Raw genomic sequence first — 18090 nt, 5'->3', positions numbered from 1 at the left:
GCCAATATCCACTTCCTTCTTTGCAAAAAGAAAGAGAGATAGGAAAGAAGGAAAAGGAAAGGAAGGAAGGAAGGAAGGAAGGAAGGAAGGAAGGAAGGAAGGAAGGAAGGAAGGAAGGAAGGAAGGAAGGAAGGAAGGAAAGGAGGGAGGGAGGGAGGGACGGAGGGAGGGAAAGAGGGAGGAGGGAGGGAGGGAGGAAGAAAGGAAGGAAGGAGGGAGGGAGGAAAGAGGGAAAGGGGAAGAGAGGAAAGAGAGAAGGAGGGAGGGAGGGAAAGAGGGAGGGAAAGGAGAGAGAAAAACCAACTTGTCTGTAGCAGCAACATGCCAGCCCCTAGTTGTGGCTCATGCCCACTTGTATTTTTCATACTCTACTTACAACCCAACAGTGGGTCATGAAATTAACTTAGTTGATGATGTGACTAGTACTTAAACAAATGCAAGGGAAAATATCAGTGTACAGCACAAACAGTAAATATAAGTTGTGTTTTGTGGAACTTTTTGTTTGCTTTCTTACTGTGGGTTACAGTTAAAAAAAAAAAAAAACAGCTGTCTAAGTCTTGACAATCCTTTTCATAGTTTTTTTCAGTGAAGCTAGAGGTGACCATGAGACCTACTTCTGGACACAGAGACAGGGGAAAGTGTGCTGGGGGAGGAGAGATCTGAGGGATGATGAAGATAACTTCTGCTTTCCTGGTAGAAAGAACAGATGTCTCTCCTGCCTGCCTGTCTCAAATGAGTACATGATGTGTAATATCTGGAGCATTGGCAGCCACGTTGAGATCATAATGCAACATGTCCACATGCTGAGGCTGGCAGAGCATAAAGATCAAAGGTGTCTGGATCCTTCTTAACATCATGAAGCTTCTGCACCATCCCTGCACTGCCTACTCCAGACTCCCTACCATGGAGAAAAATTAGCGCCTATTTCTTCAAGGCAGAGGTTGGTAAACCTTTTCTGTACAGTGCTGGATAGTAAATATTTTAGGCTTTGTGGGCTAAATGGTCCGTGTCACACCTACTCACCACTATTGGGGTAGTTTGAAAGTAGCCATAGACAATATGTAAACCAAAGGACATGGTTGTGCTTCTCATAAAACTATTCTAAAAAATGGATGGCAGGGCTATATATAGTGTGCCAACCCCTTTCTTAGATGATCTTGTTCCCTAATTGTCTCTCTGACCTCATCTGCTCCTACTGCCTCTTCTTCTTCCTGCTCTGATCACACTGTTTCTCCCAGACACCCAGCCTGTTCCTGTCAGGGTCATGCCTTCCCATGGAGGACTCTTTCCCCAGATGTCCGCATGCTCCCTCCTTCCCCTCCTTCCCCTCCTTCCCCTCCTTCAGGTCTTTAATCACAAATCACCTCCTTTTTAAGGCCTTCCCTGGGCCCTCTGTAAAATGCCCCTCCCTGACCCACGCGTACCACTCTGGCGTGCTGTATATTCCAGCTCTTTATCATGAGCTCCTAGAGGAAGGGACACTATGCTTCCTGAAACGCTGATTCTGTCTGAATTGTCACAGTGTTTAATCAATATTTGATATATGATTGATTTTTTTTTCTTTTTGCCAGATTCAGGTAAGAAAACAGACTCAGGGAGGCCGAGATCCCCCTCCAAATGACACGTACAGATAGCGGTAGAGTCCAGGTTTGTGCCTGGTGGCCCCATGTGGTGGTGTCTGTACCACCCAGGAGTGAGGGAAAAACAACATCTACCTGTAATGGAACATACTGGGTCTCAGGGGAGCCAAGGCCACACGGAAGTTCCTGCAAGACTTCTTGCTCCAGGGCGCCACCCAGTAAAGGAGGCCTTTGGGAGTCCATTAAGTGAGCAGGGCATCCTGTTTATCGTGGGCAATTGCATTCTTTTTGGCCTTCCTACCTCAGAAAGACTTAGGAAATGCTGTTATTCTGCAAACAGTTCGGACTGGCTTGTAAGATCCATAAAAAGACAAATGGAAACACTCACAAGCCAATGTTTTTATGAAAGAGCCACAAAGGGCAAATTTAGGTTTGATTTGCAAGTAGGGAAGCTCATAAGAACCTAAAATCCTGATAAAGCCTACCGGGCCCATCTGTCAGAAAGGCTGCTCTGTGTGGTTTTGGCTTGAGGCATCTTGGCACCAGGGCTCAGCTTCCAAAAGACCGAAAAATTACCTTCTTCCCTTTGGTGCTCCCAGGATGAAAAGGCTGGGTACAATCACGTGTTGTTGAGATGTAATTTAGGTTTTTGAGGCCTGAAAAATAGGTTTATATATCTTGATGTAAATGATATTAATAATGAGAACCATTTTCAAGCCATTCTCTTAAGACAGTAAATAGGATTTTGAATTAATTTCTAATCGATCTGATTGATTCCTTAAGGTCTTTTATGGATGACTTTATGTGATTTTTTCCCCTTCATTGTATCCAACATTACATTAAAAACAAATGACTTCTACCTTTCTTTCCTTCCTTCCTTCCTTCCTTCCTTCCTTCCTTCCTTCCTTCTTTCCTTCCCTCCCTCCTTCATTCCTTCTTTCCTTCCTTCCTCTTTCTTTCCTTCTCTCTTTCTTTCTTTCTCTTTCTCTCTACCTCTCTTTCTCTTTCTCTTTCTCTCTCCTTCCTTCCTTCCTTCCTTCCTTCCTTCCTTCCTTCCTTCCTTCCTTCCTTCCTTCCTTCCTTCCTCCTTCTTTCTATTTCCTTTCCTTTCCTTTCCTTTCCTTTCCTTTCCTTTCCTTTCCTTTCCTTTCCTTTCCTTTCCTTTCCTTTCTTTCTCTCGCTCTCTCTCTTCTTCTTTTTTGGCAGGTCTTGCTTGCTCTGTCCCCTAGGCTGGAGTGCAGTGACAATCACAGCTCACTGCAACCTCGACCTCCTATGCTCCAGCTATCCTCCCATCTTAGCCTCCTGAGTAGCTGGGACTATAGCCATGTGTCACTACACCCAGCTAATTTTTAAGTTTTTTTTTTATAGAGATGGGGTCTCTCTATGTTGCCCAGCTGGTCTCTAACTCCTGGACTCAAATGATCCTCCTGCCTCGGCCTCCCAAAGTGCTGGGAATTCAGGCATGAGCCACGATGCCCCACCACAAATGACCTTTTCAATCAATTTTTCAAAAAGTCTGTGTGATTCCAAATGTGTATTCTTTAGAAAACAGTTGATGTTTGTGTGTGCTTGGCAGGAAGAGACCACGTACAGAACGTTTCTTGCTCTGTTTGCTTTGGTGAAATCCTTGAGCAATGAGGCCATCCCATTGCATGATCTTAATATACAGAAGACTTTGTATTTACCATCAATTTTCAGGTGAATTCTCAAAAAATCTGCATACCACTTATCTTTTCTTTCTACATGAAATAGTTTTGATTAACTCCATTTGTTAGCATATAAATAATAACTTTAGGTAAATATATTTTACCCATACCAGAGGCAGACTAGAAATGATAATTTATTCTCCAAGTGCACATAAAGTTTAATGATATATGCTGCATAAGTGCGTCCTTGTTAAACACACACACACACAAATGCAAGATTTTATGTATTATTTTTCCATTATGATTATGCTTTAGAAAACCCTTTGCATCCTACCCTGCAGAACTAATAAGTGTGTGAGCACAGGGTTTCTGTAGGAGGGAGGGAGCTTGTTTTAAAAGATAATATCCTTAAAAATTGCTGCTGAAACTTCCTTTTGGGGAAAAAATAAGTGCTTGGCTCAATCACTTTCTCTACTTGGTCTCTGAGAAAAGGGTGAGCTATCTGACCCATGTCTACTCCAAATACATCTATGAGGACAAGGATGGTCTGAAAGCCCACATGCAGAGAACATAACTAGGCCTGGTTTTTTGATGAGCCAATAGCTTTTTCCCTTTATCCTCACCTCCCTATCTTCCGGCTACTGGAAATATCTATCTATCTATTATCTATCTATCTATCTATCTATCTATCTATCTATCTATCTATGTATCTATCCATCTAGATATAGATACAGATTTATCCAACAGAACAAGCTGGAAGGCTGGAGAAGGACATCTCTCCACCTTCCTAGGCTGCCCCTGCCTCCCCAGGACTGTGTCACCTCCCCAGCCATCCACACTTCACCACCCTCCAACATTGCCTTGGGCTGTTCTCCTGTGGGGCCCAGACAGTGTAGGGCTGCTGGTAAGCTGATTGTTATTAATGGACGTTGTAACTGCTGTGAGTTGATAACATCTTAAAAAAAGACAAAAATAATTACGGTGATGCAAGACTCCTGAACAAACTGCATTTTCAATATAACTCTAATTTTAACAACATCAGAAAGCGACTTTATGTTGTTCAATATTTTGATCATTTAACAAACAGCAGCATTGTGAAAGGAAAGTAGGCACAAAACAGTTCAGTGTAGGAGGTTTACAGAAGGACAGCGCTTCTCAAAGGAGAATGTCTTAAAAATGAATTTTCCTCCACAAAGAGCCCGATGTTGCAGCTTAGGCTCCAGAATTCCTATGAATAGTGAGATATGACTGAGATGCAAGGCTGTGAACTAGTAAGTGATCAGGACCTTCCCTCAAGCCAGGATGTGAAACAGCCAAAGGAAGTGGAGACCTCCCAGATGGAAAAGGAAAGGAACCTTGAGAGGGCACAGCACAGATGCACAAACAAGGGCGATCTGTCCAGCTCCGGGACTGCATGTTTTAAAACACACCATCCTCAGGGCATTCTGGGAAAATCCACCAGCCAGACAGTGTGGCTGCTCCCATGTCCTGGAGGGAAGCTCTGTCCTCTCCATCTCTTTCAAGTATGCAGCTTCCAAGGAATGTAAAACATTCCCCAAGGGGGAAGGGCCAAGCTGGCCCACAGCTAGCAGACTTGACCTGTTAACCCTGTGTTCAGTTGAGTTGACCTCACCTCCCAGCCTGCCATCAAAGCCACCTCTGTTAAGCCTCCCATTTAATGGGGGCTGCCCATGCCCAAGCTGCCTTCCCAGTCTTCCTAACTGTGAACTAAGGACTAGTGTTTGAGAAAGGATAGAGCCATGTAATTGCAAATTGTCTTAAGTTTTGTCTCATTTGGAGATCATCTCTGGCTTTTCACCTTGAAAACTAATGCTCTCAAAATAATGAATAAGCTGTCGACCTTACAGCTGAGACAGGATTAGAATGATTAGTGGATTAATCAGGGTTATTCCAGAGAAACAGTATATGTGTTTATATATATCTCCCATTGAGTTCAAGAAAGAGATGGGTGTAGCTAGCTGGGTAGCTCACTATATAGCTAGATAGATAGATTATAAGGAATATTTGGCTGGTGTGATTGTGGGGCTGCCAACTTCAGAATCTGCCGGGCTGATCCCAGCAGGCTGGAGATTTAGGTTAGTTGATATTGCAGTGTTGAGTCTGAAATCTGCAGGCCAGCAAGGTGGAAACTGAATCAGGGTTTCCATGTTGCAGTCTTGAGGCACAATCGCCTCTTTTTCAGGCACTTCAATCTTGGCTCTTAAAGCCTTTAGTTGATTGGATGAAGCCCACCCACATTACGAAGGGAAGTCTTCATTACTCAAAGTCTGCTGATTTATATGTATGTGTCATCTGAAAAAAATACTTTCACAGTGACATTGAGACTGGTGTTTGATCAAACACACAATAGGCTAACCAAGTGGACACCTAGAATTAACCGTCACAACCAGTAAGCGTGGAGAGTTTGACCCACAGCTTATACTCATGTTTTATCAGGATAGACTCTGTGGCAGAGCATGGCCTGATGTCAGGGCATTCCGAGGCTCCTTAGCATGTAATGGTGCCTCTTTTTCCTGGGATTTCATCTATCTGTGCAACCTGTGGCAATTTTTGAGAAATTTTTGCTACTCCATTGGTCTAATGAATCAAACTTAGGGATTGGCAAACATCTTCGGTAAAGGGCCAGATAATGAATATTTTCTTATTTGCAGGTCGCACTATCTCTCTTGCAACTGCTCAAGCAAAAGCAACCATAGGAAATATGTAAGTGAATGAGTGTGGCTGTGTTCTAATAAAACCTTATTTACAAAAATAAGCAGAGGGCCCCATTTGGGCCACAGGTGAAGAAGAGTTTGTATGACATCTCCCTTTGGCAGGGATCTTTTCTCCCTGCCAAACATGGTGAAGGGGATGGATAAGTGACACCATGGACTGGGATACTTTTAGTTGTGAGGAATAAAAAACCCAAACAATGGGGATTTTATGCCCTCACATAATAAAAATCCCCAGCAATGGGTAGCTCCAGACTTAGTTTATTCAATGTCTCAAAGTCATCTCGAAGGACCCAAGTTCTTTCCGTCTTTGCTCATTGCCATCTTCAGCATATTGGTTTAATTCTCCCTGATATTTGCAAATGACTTCTGTGCTTTCCTTCAGACACGCACACATTCAGGGGAAGAAGAGGAAGAGTGTGTTCCAGTGAGGCTCCTTTTATTTTTTTATTTTTTGAGAAATGGTCTCGCTCTGTTGCCCAGGCTGGAGTGAGTGGCACGATCACAACTCACTGCAGCCTTGACCTCCCAGGATCAGGTGATCCTCCCACCTCAGCTTCCTAAGTAGCTGGGATCACAGGTACACACCACCACACCTGGCTAATTTTTTGTAGAAATGGGGTCTCACTTTGTTGTCCAGGCTGGTTTCAAACTCCTGGGCTCAAGCAATCCTCCTGACTTGACCTCCCAAAGTGCTGGGTTTACAAGTGTGAGCCACGGTGCCCCACCTGGTGATCCTTTTAGTACTGAGGGAAGGAAACCTTTCCCAGAAGCTTCCCAGTCACCTTCCCTTTCTTCCCATTGGCCAGGGCTAGGGTGCAGGCACCTTGGGGAGCGTAGACCACTGTGACTGACCCAGTGCAGGACATAGCTGGCCAGGAGGAGGAAGGTACATGAGCCAGGACAATTCAAGCTCCATCAGAAAGCAGGGGGTCAATAGTGTCCCCTGGAAGAAGCCCTACAATGCCTGCCACAACTCTGCAGAGTCCCAGCAGCTGAGGGGGTCTATTCCAGGGGCAAGATCACGGCCTGCAATGTGTGAGCTAGGTCTCAAGAGGGAGAGAGGGAACAGGCTGGAGAGATGAAAGTCCGGGAGAGCAGCTCCTCTGGAGACCACCGTGCATGAGGAGTGAGGTTTGAGGCAGCTGGGAGAGGACCCAGAGATGGGGAGAGATAGAGGGAGTATGGCCAGGAGCACAGGGGGCCACTCAGGCTAGAGAAATGGGAACTGAAAATGCTCTGGTGAAGGGGAGAGCAGCAGCTGGGCCTGAGGCCAGAAAAGCCCCCATGGGCTGCTGGAGGTTTGGGGAGGTGGCAGTGAGCAGTGGGCTCAGGGCACAAGAGGCTTTTGGAGGCTGAGTGCTGGTGGACTCTGTTTGCCAGCCTTCCTTGTAAGTCCCAGGAATTGGAGCACAGCAAGCAAGAATAACAGGAGACCTGGGCCCTTAGAAGAAAACTGAGGAGCAGCCTGGATGTCCATGTTGTGTTCCTGAATATTAAGGTGACATTTTCTTGGCCACTTCTTACTTGCATGGTGTTGGAGAGACCCTGCTGAGGCTAGGATTCTTGTTCTGGTCTTGGAGGTGGCAGGAGTGGGGCCTGGTGGGAGAGCTTGGCACAGCTCCCAGGCTCTGCTGGGGCCCAGCTCCACTCAGGAACTATCAGCCACTCAGGGAAAACCCAAAGGGCACTAGGCCTCCAGCAGTGTGAGCAGCACAGTGTGGGCCATGCCAAGGGCAGGAAGAGCCCACTCCACCTGGCACTGTATGTCTGGGTGCAGGTTGCTTAGTGCTCATATTGGAAATGGCCTCTGAGTAAAGGTTGCACAAAGGCGAGAATGAAGTCAGCAGCAGTCACAACCAAAGTGGGGAGTGGCTCTGTTTGCCTTCTCCACCTGAGCTAGTGCTCCCCTTTCTTGTGCTTCCTTTATCCCCTGCATCAATCAGCCACTTTTTCCTCCTCTTCCTCTGCACTGCCACACCCCACCCTGAACACTTAGCATCCCAGGTGACTTAGCTGGAGGGAACCTGCTATGGACTGAATTGTGTTCCCCTAAATTCATATGTAGAAGCTCTAATCCCCAGTGTGTTGGTGTTAGGAGGTAGGGCCTTTGCAGGGTGATTGGATCATTTGCATGGAACTCTCCTGCATAGGATTAGTGCTTCTGTAAGCAGAGACACAAGAGATGTCTTCTTTCCCCCAAGTGAGACTATAGCAAACAGGCAGCTGTCCATGACCCAGGAAGCCAGCACTCCCTAGAACCTGACCACGCTGTCACCCTGATCTTGGACTTCTAGCCTCCCCTCCAGAACTGTGAGGAAGAAATGTTTGTTGTTTGAGCTACCTAGTGTATGGTATTTGTTATGGCAGCCCGAACTGAGTGAAACAGAACATTTGGGGTCACCTGGTCAAAACCCCCTTTGTTCAGATGATGAGAGGAGAGAGGCCCAGGTCATAGGGCAGGTGAGGTCTGTGGCCAGCCTCAGACTTTGGCTTCCTGACGGCATTAAGAATCTCTGCTCTGAGCCTGGAATGAATACAGGCTCTAACTGTTTTTAGCTGTGTGCAAATTACCATGCACTATGGTTTCCCATCTATGGAATGGAGCTTAAGAGACCTGGCCTCACAGGCTCTGGGGATTGGAGGAGATGGAGCAAGCAAAGCGCTGAATCCACTGAGGTCTCAGTGCTCTCTGGTTATCATCATTGTTGATACACCTGCTTGTCTTATATTCTTTGTACTGCACAAACACCTTCTTGTTATATATGGAAAATAAATCCACCTGCTTCAGACTCTGATGGACTTGGCCATGCTTCCTTTGTCCCGAGATAGACAATGATGTGCATGATAAGATTCTAGCTCTGCTTCTGAAACTCAACTCAAATCTACCTTCCCAGACTTCCCTCTGCCTGACTTCCTCTCACATAGCACACTGTTTGTGATTTTACTGTAGTGTCATATCTGCCTCATGTCAGTCACACATTTGGCTTGTCTAGAGAGCACACAGCATGCCAGACTCACCCCTTCAGTCTAGCACCTTGTGTGATGCCTGGTCCACACAGTAGGTGCTTAATAAATGTTTGCTGGGTTAAACTGACTTTTGCCCTTAGCAACCTGTTCCTAAGTTTATGCTGGTGCTGCTGGTTTAAAAGAAAGGAACATGTTTCAATGTGGAAAGAGGAACTCAAGACTTAGGGCCTGAAATACCTCACCCAGTTTCCTGGAAGTTGGAAACTGAAGCTATAGTGGGCTGGTGGCACCCTCACCCCTGGTGGAGCATGTGCAGCCTCAGGTAGAAGCACCTATTTAGGGACAAATGAATAATCAAAGGCATGGCCCACTTGCTTTAGTCTTTATCTGCTCTTTAAAGGGAAATTTGATTTGAAACTCACAGAGGCTTGCATATTAGTGAGGTGGTAAACATCTCCTTAGATGGGCTCTTGCTGCTGCCCCAGTTATTCCCAGTACAACCTTCTCTGGTTCTGATGCTCCCCACTTCCTCCAGATCCCTGTCCTGAGACTATGCAAGCTTTCCAGAGCTCATACTGTAAAAAGAATTGCATGGCATTTGTTTAGACTTAGTGCTGGATTTTCCTTGGGCTTACTCTTAAGTTTGTGCAAATGCTCCCTGGTAATGTACACAGCTGGGCATCCCTGAGGCTTAGAGCTGGCAGGACCTTTTGGGATGGCCTCATCCCTTGGGTTGCGTGTGAGGAATGACCCAAGGCTCCAAATCCCAGTAGAGTCAAGTGGGACCATACTCCTGGACTCTTGACTTCCTGGATGCCACTATTCTTTCTATGCAGCTCTCTCACCCTTGTCATAATGGGAAACTCAGGGAATAACATTCCACTTAACTGCAACTTGGCTTCTCAAAATACCTCTTCTCTTCTGTGCAAAGATCGTGACTCAGTTCTTCCTTCTTCTCTGGACAATGACAAGACATTCAACCAGTCAAGCAAGTCCCATGGGAAATCCCCATTTTGGCCAACAGAGACAGTTCCTTTTTATCTCCCGAGAATACTACTATCCTTTTGCTCCCCTTTTCAGGTAGTCAAACAGCTGACTGTTCACCAGCAGGCTAGCAGCTGAGCCCGGGGCTTTGAGGGACAGATGACAGCTGGATGGCTGACCAGCTTGCAGAGAAAGCTTGAAATCTTGGGCACACACGGAATGGAGCAAGAAATTTTCCCATTTGGACATACCAAAGAGTAAGTTCTCTTTGAGAAATTGGCGAGGAGTGAGATGGGGTTGAATTCCAGGAAAAGGAGATGAAATTTGTTTCTCAGGCAAACATGCCATCAGCAAGGTACGAGCTTTAGGCTGAGCTGACAGCAGCAAATAGGGCTTGATGAGCATGACTTCCAGCCTGCAGAGAGAGCTGCATCCCAGCAAGAAGGGAGCAAATGGCACCAGAGCAGCTGTAGGCACCAATGTCTCAGGAAAGAAGCATTCCGGGGCTGGGAGGATCCTGCCAATACTTCACTTATGTCATCATATTTAATTCTCAGCCATTTGTGGAGGTCAGTACTATTATTATTGCTTCTTTATAAATGGAGAAACAAAGGCTCAGAGGAGTTCCACCAGCTGGCCACACAGCTGGTGAAGGGTGGATATAGGGCTCACGCCTAGGTCTTGTGTACTTGATGGTCAAAGTTCTCATCAGTGAATTCCATTTCCTCATGGTCATGGTAAAAAAGTAAAAATTAGGAGTGGTACTTTAGGACTCAGTAGCTCAGATGCCCCATTTTCTAGCAAAACAACTATTTTACTGGAGAAAATGATAAATATTAATTCATTTAAATCTCTGGAATATGTCCTAAGGGCACACAGCAAATGGAAAAACATTAATTTAAGAAAATCTGCTAAATTTTGGTAAAAACAGTGAGGGAGAGTCCATAGCATTTGAACCATAACCCACTCCCCTACTCTCTCTCAGCTCTGCCTTATGGAAACTCTGCTCTAAGGGCTCTACTCTGGGCAGGTGTGGTCAAGAACACAGGGGCTTCCTCTCCCTACAGCTCTCAGTCTAGGCTATAATTTCACTCTGGGAGGGGAAAGAGGCTGGTGTTTCTCATCCCACTTGGCCCTGTGTTGCAGAAGCTTTATTCTAGGGAGGCACGGCCTAGATGACTAAAGTTTACTTTCTCTTCTGAGCACCGAGTCATTTAGCAGAAGCTCTATTGCAAGAGCAACAGGTTGAGAATACTGGAGCCTCGATTACTCCACCCCAACTCACTCCTAGGGCAGAGATTCCATAATGAAAGGGTCAAGCTGAGAATACCAGGGGCCACTTCCCTATTACCTACTTGTAGAGCAGAAGTGTCACTTCCTCTAGTACCTACCTGTAGAGTAGAGGTGTCACTCCAGGGAAGCAGGTAGCTGTTTCCACTCCCAGCTCCTGTGCAGTGCTGCAGACATTCTACCCGGGGAGAAAACAGACAGTAAGAATGAAGAGCTTATAGCTCTGCCTGAGAGGAAGGATTTTGTTCAGAACAGGATGTGGATAATTCTGTGCATCATACTGTTATTGAAAACAATGAATATCTTGGGGAAAGCAATTAAAAGAGTGCTCATAACTCCATGAAACTGGTAGCAAAAAACAAAAGGGCAGGACAACCAGAAATTTAACAAATAACTGGGAAAAGAGACAGCCAAGATCCCAAGAGCCCTCTTGGCATCACAGTCAATTCTGGGAATTGGGAAGGCTGGGCAAATACTAGGCTGTACCCACTCAGAAGCAATCAGAGCAGAATGTGGGGCAACTTATATATATATAAGTTCTAATGTTTGACAGCAGAGTAGGGCGACTATAATTAGCAGCAATGTATTGTATATTTCAATGCTGCTAGCAGAGAGGAATTGAAATGTTCCCAACATATAGAAATGATAAATACCTAAGGTGATGGGTAGCCCAAGTACCCTGACTTGATCATTATACATTCTATGCATGTAACAAATACTCTCATGTATCCCATAAATATATAATATTTTGTGTATCAATATAAAAAAGCAAAATGGGATGTATAAATCCTATCATATCAATAACATAAAATGTAAATGAATTCAATGATCAAATCAAAAGGTGGTGGTTACTGTATTGGATTAAAAAACAAGATTTAACTATATGTTGTCTACAGGATACACACTTCAGTTTCAAAGACACAAATGGTCAAAAGTAAAAGATGAAAACCTGATACACACTTTAGTTTCAAAGACACTAACAGGTTGAAAGTAAAAGATGAAAACTATTTCCTGGACAAATAGCAATCATAAGAGAACTGGAGTAGCTACAGCAATATCAGACAAAATTGACTTTAAAACAAAAAAGTTACTAAAGATAAAGAGAGACATTCCATAATAATAAAAAGTCAATGCATAAGAAGATATAAAATTACTAGCTTGCTTGCATCTAACATTAGAGCCTTGAACACATTAAGCAAAACGTAACAGAACTGAAGGGAGAAACAGGCACATTAATAATAATAAAGACTTCAATACCCCACTTTGAATAATGAGTGGAATGAATCAGATGATCAACAAGGATATAGAAGACTTGAACAACACTACAAACCACTTAGACTTAACAGACTCTACAAAGCACACCATCCAACAACAGGAGAACACACATTCTACTTAAGAGCATGTAGAACACCCTTCAAGGTAGACAGTATGGTAGGCCATACTACAAATCCAATACATTTAAAAAAATTGAAATCATACCAAGTGTGTTTGCCAACCACAATGGAATTGAGTTAGAATAAGTATAAACTAATTAATAGCACACTCCTAAATAACCAACATATCAAAAGAAGAAATCACAAGGTAAAATAGAAAATACTTTGAGATGAATGAAAACAAAAACACAGTATATACTAAAACATGAAATGCAGTTACAGCAGTGCTCAGAGAGAAATTTATAGCTGTAAATGTCTATATTAACAAATGCATGGCCAGGTGTGGTGGCTCACGCCTGTAATTCTAGCACTTTGGGAGGCCAAAGCAGGTGGATCACCTGTGGTCAGGAGTTTGAGACCAGCCTGGCCAACATGGTGAAACCCGTCTCTACTAATAATACAAAAATTAGCTGGGCATGGTGGTCCACACCTGTAATCCCAGCTATTCAGGAGGCTGAGGCAGGAGAATTGCTTGAACCTGGGAGGCAGAGTTTGCAATGAGCTGAGGTCACGCCATTGCACTCCAGTCTGGGCAACAAGAGCGAAACTCCATCTCAAAAAACAAACAAACAAACTAAATAAAAACAAAAAACAAAACAAAACAAAACCCAAACATATCTCATACCAATAACCCTACTTTCCACCTTAAGAAACTAGAAAAATAAGAGTTAACTAACTGCAAAGTAAGTAGAAGAAAGGAAAAAATAAATATTAGAAAAGAAATAATGAAATAGAGAATATAACAACAAAACAGAAATCAATGAAAACAAGTGGTTTCTTTGAGAAGATTGACAAAATGGACAAAATTTTGCTAGATTGACCAAGAGAAAAAGAGAAGGCTTAAATTACTAAAATGGGAAACAAAAAGAGGGGGCATAATTATTGATTTTATGAAAACAAGAGCGATTATAAAGGAATTCTATGCCAACAAATTAGATAACTTAGATAAAATGGACAAAACTCTAGGAAGACACAAACTGTAGAAACTTATTCAAAGGTGAAATTTTCCAAAAATCTGAAGCTCTATATCAAGTAAAGAGTTTGACTTAGGCCAAGGCCCAAATGGCCTCACTGGTGAATTCCACCAAAATACAACAAAAAATGGATATCAGTCTCTCACAAACTCTCAAAAAATAGAAGGGGACACTTCTTGATTTTATGAGAGCAGTGTTACCCTGATTCCAGAATAAGACAAAGACATCACAAGAACAGAAACAGACCAGTATCCCTTATATCGAGAAACACAAAAATCCTCAACAAAATATATCAATATATAAAATATAACCCAGCACCATGTAAAAGAATTACATACCATGAACAAGTGGGATGCATTACATGAATACAAGGTTGATTAAATATCTGAAAGTTAATTAATGTAATGAACCTTATCAATAAAGGAAAAAAACACATAATCAATTCAATAGGTGCAGAAAGACCATTTGACAAATCCAGTACCATTTCATGATAAAAACACCAACAAACTGGAAGTAGAAGGAAATGTCCTCAATCTATCACAGATTATACAGGGCATCTGTGAAAAATCCACCACTAACATGATACTCAGTGGTGAAAGACGAAATGCTTTCCCCAACCATCAGGATAAAGACAAGGATGTTGGCTCTTGTTGCTTCTATTCAACATTGTACTAGATGTTCTAGCTAGAGAAATTAGGCAAGAAAAAGAAAGAAAAGGCTTCCAAATTGGAAGAAGTAAAACTTTCTATATATGCAGATGATGTGATATTGTATGTAGATAATAACAATGTATCCATTAAAAAAAGATTGTATAATTCTGCATGGTGGCTCACTCCTATAATCCTGGCATTTTGGCAGGCTGAGGCAGGAGGATTGCTTGAGTTCAGGAGTTTGAGACCAACCTAGGTAACATAGTGAGAACCTGTTTCTATCAAAAGTAAAATATTAGGCATGGTGGTGTGCGCCTGTAGTCCCAGCTACTTCTGAGGCTGAGGTAGGAGGATTGTTTGAGCCTGGGAAGTCTGGGCTGTAGTGAGCCGTGATTGTGCCACTGCACTCAGCCTGGGCAACAGAGAAAGACCGTCTCAAAAACAAAATACAAGACTAAAAGACTGTAACTACTAAATTTGTTCAGCAAGTTTGCAAAATGCAAAATCCATACACAAAACCAATCATATTTCTACATTCTGGCATCTGAAAATGAAATTAAGAAAACAATCCCAATCACAAAAGCTTGGAAAACAAGAAAACACTTAGGAATACTTTTAAGAAAAGAAGTGTGAGACTTGCAATTGGAAACTACAAAACACTGTTGAAAAAATTAAAGATCTAAATACATGGAAAGACACCCCACATTCCTGGATCAGAATATTTAATATTGTTCAGATGGAATGGAATACTCCCCAAATTTATCTACAGAGTCAAAGAAATCCCTATTAAAATCCCAGCTTTTTTCTTTGTGAAAGTTGGCAAGCTGATCCTAAAATTCATATAGAAGTGCCAGGGACCCCAAATAGCCAAAACTATTTTGAAAAATAAGAACAAACTTGGAGGGGCTCAGACTTCTTGGTTTCAGAACTTACCAAAAAGCTATAGTAATAAACGGTGTGGCAATGGCATCAGGATAGACATGTAGATCAATGGGCTAGAGTTGCAAGTTCAGAAATAAACCCTCTCATTTACAGTCTATTAATGTTTAACAAAGAGGCCAAGACAGTTCAAGTCAACAAATGGTGCTGTAACAATTGTATATTCACATGTAAAATAATTAAGTTAGATTCCACCTCATACCATGTATAACAATTACCTCAAAATTAATCATAGATCTAAATGTAAGAACTAAAACTATAAAAGTCTTAGAAGAAAATATAGAAATAAATCTTCATAACCTTTGGTTAGGCAATGGTTTCTCAGATTTGACCACAAAAGAATAAATAACAAAGAAAAAAAGATAAATTGAATTTCACTGAAATTCAATTGTTTCTTCCTCAAAGGACACTATCAAGAAAGTAAAAAGGGCTGGCACAGTGGCTCACACCTGTAATCCCAGCACTTTGGGAGGCTGAGGAGGGCGGATCATTTGAAGTCAGGAGTTCAAGACCAGCCTGGCCAACATGGCGAAATTTCGTCTCTACTAAAAACACAAAAATAACCAGGCAGTAGTGGCATGCGCCTGTAATCCCAGCTAATTGAGAGGCTGGGGCCAGAGGATCGCTTGAGCCTGGGGGGTGGAGGTTGCAGTGAGCCGAGATTGTGCCACTGCACTCCAGTCTGGGTGACAGACCAAAAAAAAAAAAAAAAAACAAAAAAAAAAAAAACAAACAAAAAAAACCAGTAGAATGTAGAATGACAACCTACAGAATAGATGAAAACATTTGCCAATCATGTATCTGAAAAGGGTATAGTATTCAGAGTACATTAAAAACTCTTACAACTAAAAATAAAAAGACAAATAACCCAATTAAAAAAAAGGCAAAGCATTTGAATAGACACTTTCTTAAAGATGATATTCAAAGGCCAATAATCGCATGAAAGATATTCAACACTATTCGTCATTAAGGAAATACAAAGCCACCGTGCATGCATGACTATAATAAAAAGATGATGACAAGTGTTGGCAAGGAGGTGGAGAAATCAGAACCCTCATACACTGCTGGCGGGAAAGTAAAATGGTGCACCCCCTCTAGAAAACAGTTTGGCATTTCCTCAAGAAGTTAAACACAGAGTTACTATATGACCCAGCAATTCCACTCCCAGATTTATATCCAAGAGAAATGAAACCAGATGTTCACTCAAAAACACGTACATGAATGTTCATAGCAGTGTTATTCTTTATAGGGACAAAGTGGGAACAACCCCAGTGTCCATTAACAGAAGAATGGAAAAGCAGAAGGCAGTATATCCACACAATGGAGTGTTATTCAGCCATGAAACGATATAAAATAAAGACACATGTTACAACATGGATGAACCTCAGAAATGTCACGCTAAGTGAACAAAATCACAAAAAAACCACTATTATACGGTTCAATTTATACGACAGAAAGTAGATTAATGGTTGCTTAGAGCAGGTGATGGGAGGTAGGGAGTGAGTACGAATGGGTGCTAGGTTGTGATTGCTTTGGGGGATGATGAAAACATTGCGAATTTACATTGTGATGAACATAGTTTAAGAATCTACTAGAGGCCTGGTGTGGTGGGTCACGCCTGTAATCCCAGCACTTTGGGAGGCTGAGGCGGGTGAATCATGAAGTCAAGAGATCAAGGCCATCTTGGCCAAGATAGTGAAACCCCATCTCTACTAAAAATAAAAAAATTGTCTGGGCATGGTGGTGCATGCCTGTAGTCCCAGTTACTCAGGAGGCTGAGGCAGGAGAATTGCTTGAACCCTGGAGGCAGAGGATGCAATGAGCTGAGATCATACCACTGCACTCCTGCCTGTTGACAGAGTGAGACTCCATCTACAAAAAAAAAAAAAAAAAGAAAGAAAAAAGAAAAAGAAAGAATCTACTAGAAACTGTTTAGCTGTACACCATTTTTTAAATTTAAAAAATTTTTAAAGACTATTTTGAGACAGGGTCTGACTCAGTTGCCCAGGCTGGAGTGCAGTGGAATGATCTCAGCTCACTGCAGCCTTGACCTCCTGGGCTCAAACCATTCTTCCATCTTTGCCTCTTGAGTAGCTGGAACTACAGGTGTGTGCCACCATGCCTGGCTAATTGTTTGTACTTTTGGTAGGAACGGGGTTTTGCTATGTTGCCCAGGCTGGTCTCAAATTCCTGGGTTCAAGTGATCCACCCGCCTTGGACTCTTGAAGTGCTTGGATTACAGGCATGAGCCACTGCGCCTGGCCTGGCTGTACACTTTAAATTGATGAATTTTATGTTATATGAATCATATCTCAATAAAGATATTTCGGAAAACTAAAAACAAAAAACCACCTTAGGGCTGATGGGAGAGGGAGACAGAGGACCCATGTGTGACCCCCAGGGTGCAGCTGCTAACAAATGTGGGGTCCACTATGGCATTCCTCTGAGGTAGGCATTGGGGGCTGTACCCTCCCCAGGCTCTAGCCCTGGAAACTGGAGTGGAGACAGGAGCTCTTGGACCTGAACTGTCCTTGCCACAGACGCAAGTCAGGGTGGTGCTTCCTCAGTGCCCCCTCACAGCGAGTCTCCCATAGGGGATAGGGATGTGGTGCAGTCACAGTGACTTGTTTGTAGTTCTGAAAAGCACTGGCCCCTGTCTTGTTGAGTTACTGCTGTGATTCCCACATACTAGGGGAACCTGAGCCAGAGATGCAAAGGGGCTTGAGAAAGGTTAGACATGTATTAGTGGAGGTCGAATGGTGCTCAGCCTGGTGCTGTTTCTTCTACCTGTCACTCTGTTCTTCATCTACAAAATGCTCCCCTCTCTGCTGAGACAGGGAGGGGATCACAACAGGGCCAGCCCTTCTAGTCTTTGCTTCTTTGCAAGGA

At 43.1% G+C, this 18090-nt stretch overlaps 1 long non-coding RNA gene across 1 annotated transcript; it reads left to right on the top strand.

Moving 5' to 3' along the window:
• Nucleotides 1-683: 683 nt before the first annotated feature.
• On the top strand, nucleotides 684-10376 carry LOC115900277. The gene is made up of 3 exons (XR_004059928.1): nucleotides 684-940; nucleotides 5902-5953; nucleotides 10012-10376. It is a non-coding gene; the product is annotated as an uncharacterized LOC115900277 (long non-coding RNA).
• The last annotated feature ends 7714 nt before the right edge of the window (nucleotides 10377-18090 follow it).

The sequence above is a fragment of the Rhinopithecus roxellana genome, chromosome 11 (assembly GCF_007565055.1).
Source record: "Rhinopithecus roxellana isolate Shanxi Qingling chromosome 11, ASM756505v1, whole genome shotgun sequence".
Classification (NCBI taxonomy): domain Eukaryota; kingdom Metazoa; phylum Chordata; class Mammalia; order Primates; family Cercopithecidae; genus Rhinopithecus; species Rhinopithecus roxellana.
The sequence above is the reverse complement of the archived record's forward strand: the minus strand, read 5'-3'. Positions and strand labels throughout refer to the sequence as shown.